The sequence below is a fragment of the Lygodium microphyllum genome, chromosome 13 (assembly GCF_053477565.2).
Source record: "Lygodium microphyllum isolate KBCC chromosome 13, Lygodium_microphyllum_v1.1.10, whole genome shotgun sequence".
Taxonomy (NCBI): Eukaryota; Viridiplantae; Streptophyta; class Polypodiopsida; order Schizaeales; family Lygodiaceae; genus Lygodium; species Lygodium microphyllum.
This window is the reverse complement of record NC_141147.1, coordinates 85,870,548-85,874,696: the sequence shown is the minus strand read 5'-3', so window position 1 is coordinate 85,874,696 and position 4,149 is coordinate 85,870,548.

Sequence of the window (4,149 nt, the reverse complement as noted above, 5' to 3'; positions counted from 1 at the left end):
AGTGAATTTTTATTACTTTCTTATAAGAAAAATACATGGAAAATATGCCTTAAACCTACCAACAAATGCATAGCTTTCAGCCTTAAACCTACCAACAAATGCATAACTTTCAATGGTAGGAAAAAGGGGGTTATTGAGTTTTTAAAATAAGCTGAACTCTGATGTTTTATGATGCATGTCATGTAGGGTATGTTGTTGTCTAAAATTTAAAGGATCTAGTAGCACAAGAATGCTCAGTACTAGTCCTAAGCAACGCAACAATCGCAGATTATAAGAAAAGCATTTAAAAAACTATTTTTGCACTTTCATGATGTTGATTGTTAATAAATAAACTTGTTTGAGCACGATAATCATACACAATTGCATTGCACATACCATATGGTATCATCCTAGATGCATACAGACTGTGTGTATGAGCGATAACCTATATTAAGAGTGCGAGGTACCCTAAGCTATAGGGTTAGAGATTTGGTTTCTTTGAGAATATTCTATGAGGTCTATTGATTATCTCCTAGATTGATTCAATCAAAAGAGTGGAGCTTGTTTCGAATGTGTTTTATGTGTTTAACACAACGCATTTTTTGGGGCCAATCCCTGAGGATAGAAGAGTTGTAGTGCATCCATGGTAATCAGCCAAGGGATGCTCCCTTTGTGTGTGCTTACGTAGTGTATAAAACCAATATGTTTAGGGACTCCCTCAAGAGAGTTTGGAGAAGGATATCCATTGAACTACAAAATCCTACAAATGCAAAAGTTATGTATTCGAGGTTAGGGTATTATATCCCTTAGACACTCCTGGCTGCAAGGCCATTAGATGAGTAGTAGAGGCTAGACTAGTGCCATAAAGCCAATGTGGGGCCTGTTTTAGGTCCCAATAGGTTATACATTTATCAGGAGTCGCTAATAACTGAGTCTCCATCAATAGGGACCAGTTTATTAGTTATTCCAAAAGGCAGTGAGATAGATTCAAAAGACCATCAAGTCAAAATTTACAAGCAAGAAAGAGCTAAATAAGCTAGACGAGAGGATGAGATTATTAGAAGATATTCTCCTCAAAGGAGTGCTCTAATATCCCTACAAGGGAGGGGTAAGTAATCCTAGCCCAACGCATAGTCCATTAGGAGGAGGAAGTTCTAGTACTTCTCCTCTTCTAGTTAGTTAGGCCACTTCGAGTGGAGTAATAGTTCCCATCATTCAAACTTCTTCAGCAAATCTGGTTGTCACTATGGCACAAACCATTACTTTCCTAAAAGAAAAATACATGAAAATTGTGCCTTAAATCTACAAAAAATGCATAACTTTCAATGGTAGGAAGAAGGGGGTTATTGAGTGTTTAAAATAAGTTGAACTTTCACGCTTTATGATGCATGGCATGTAGGGTATGTTGTTGTCTAAAATTAAAAGGGTCTAGTAGCACGAGAATACTCACATCACTAGTCCTAAGCAACACAACAATCATAGATTATTACAAAAATATTCAAAAAACTATTTTCTCACTTTCGTGATGCTGATTGTTAATGAATAAACTTGTTTCAGCATGGTAGTTATACACAATTGCATTGCAGACACCATATGGTATTATCTTAGATGCATACAAACTATTTGTATGAGCGATAACGTATATTAAGAGTGCGAGGTACCCTAAGCTGTAGGGTTAGAGATTCGGTTCCTTCGAGAATATTCTATGAGGTCTATTGATTATCTCCTAGATTGATTCAATCAAAAGAGTGGAGCGTGTTTCGAATGTGTTTTATGTGTTTAACACAACGTATCTTGGGGCCGATCCCCGAGGTATAGGAGAGTTGTAGTGTAGCCATGGTAATCAGCCAAGGGTGCTCCCTTTGTGTGTGCTTACATGGTGTATCTCACATACTTATAGGGATGGTATCTATCTGATCAATGCCTATAGGGATGCCACCACCAAACGACTAAGAAAAACTTGGAGTTATGAGAGTAGACGCCCCTATAGATATAGCGAATCCTGGAGGCGATAAGTGTCCACTCGATTGAGAGATGAGAAAATTACATCGGTGTCCCTATATCATGCGCATGAGCCACTCTCTCTAGAATTGATATGGAAGCAAGGAGTAATAATCAACCATTGAAACACAACATTTGTATCTTCACAAGACCCTTGAGAACCACCCCTAGAACGAGAAGAAGAGGAAGTCTATAGCTCTTTGAGGCATCCATCACAACCACCATCTCCACCACTCAAGTGATACATCTCTAAGCCTCCCTCCACAGCCAACCTAGAGTATTGACTCTACCTATTAGAGATAGATGCATACCTATAAGTATATGAGATACCTCAGAATACATAGAACACCTAGGTGATGCTTGAGACACCTCTAATCTACTATATCTCTGAAGTGTGCCATCTGATCTGGAGACACATGCATGAAGATCTCTTGTAACTCCTTACTTGTCATCTATTAACTTATCTTGCTCTCTAGATTGTCTATAGTGATTGAAAATAATGTTAGCACAATTAGTAAAATAGTGAAGATGAAGTAGGACAACATCTATTTGCAAAAAAGGATGTTAGTTAAAAAAACATATAATAAGGTACCAATATAAGCCAATAGCCAATGAAATTGATAAAGAGTGGATACAAATATGACAAGTCCTACGGCTCCATGACAATATATTAGCATAGTTCGGTATGCACTAGAAGGTATATGCATAGGTTCCCACAGAAAGAGGAGTCTACTTCATTCTAGAAGAATTCTTGTACTCCTATCTCTTCACTTGGATTGCAAGTGCTTGTCTCCTCCACACACTATAAGCCCTCCTAGTCCTCCACCCTTCCCAATAGCGACTCCTCTACCTACATACTCTATACCTCTACACTAGGGACATTGCTTTTATGGTACACTTGAGCACTCTAAGGTGTTGCAAAACATACCACCGATGAGGTTGTCATGGGTTTGGGTAGAAGACTACTTATTCAATATAAAATGAGAGCCTATCACAAAGAATGAAAAAACACTTCTGATTATTTCCTACTATGAAAGAATTGACAAAAAGGTCATGTATTTTTTTACAATAACCTAGCAAGGAAATGTGTCATGCAAATCATTTTCTTGGAGTATATATTACTACAAGAATGAACATAAATGATGCATTCTATGAAGAGATTTGATTTTCATCTTTCTCTTTCCTCTTTCCTCTTTCCTCTTCCCTCTTGTTGTATGTTTGTTTAGATTAGTGTATGCGAGAAGGGGGTGGGCTAAGATGAAAGATTTTGATCATAGGATGATGCAAGAGTGAAAAGGGATGTAAATCGGATTTGGAGAGATCATGAGTAGCTCTTAAAGAGCGTCAATAGGCCTCCGATTTCGAAATATGTATGTCATAAGGCGCAATTTCATGAGTAAGTCCTAGATTTCATTATTTTATGATAAATTTTGGTAGAAAATGGTTGGAAATGATTGTATTTGGTTGCCAATGTTCTGATTTATCAGTTATATTGAAGTAATCAAGAAAAATCAGTCGTAATAATTTTATGCTAAACATGTAAAACCCACGACTATGCGGTTTAAGAAAAATTATGCATTTTTGGGATTTTGTCATGCATATGCTATTCCTATGGATTGAAATATGATAAGAAAATTAATATCAATCAATCTAAACTAGTAAATAAGTAAATATGAGTAATTATCTAGAAATAAATAGAAAAAAATAAGAAGAAATAAAAAATAGGTTTTTCACATTCAAAAAATAAGAAAAAATAAGACTTATGTTTGTGAATGTATGATAGAACTAAAGCATGAGCTTGAGCCTAAGTTAAATCCTATCTTATGCTAAAGTGGATTTTTATGCCCAACAATCAAAACCTCCTCAACTCCAAAGACAAACTTTTGTCCAAAAAGAGTTAAATGCACCTCTTCTAGACATGTCAAAATCCTCTCACAATCCACAATATGATCTGCAACAAACTCTCTACATCCATGAGCATCCATCTCTTCATTCTTTTCATCCACTGCACACCCTTTGATTGGAACATCATCCAAGAAGGGCATCGTCAATTGTGGTATAAAATCCCTGAGTACCCTATTCATAGCATTTGTCATGTGTGCCACTAAGTTTGTTGCACCCTGTGGGATACTCTCTTTACTTGAGGTTTGAATGCTCCTCTGTTCGGGT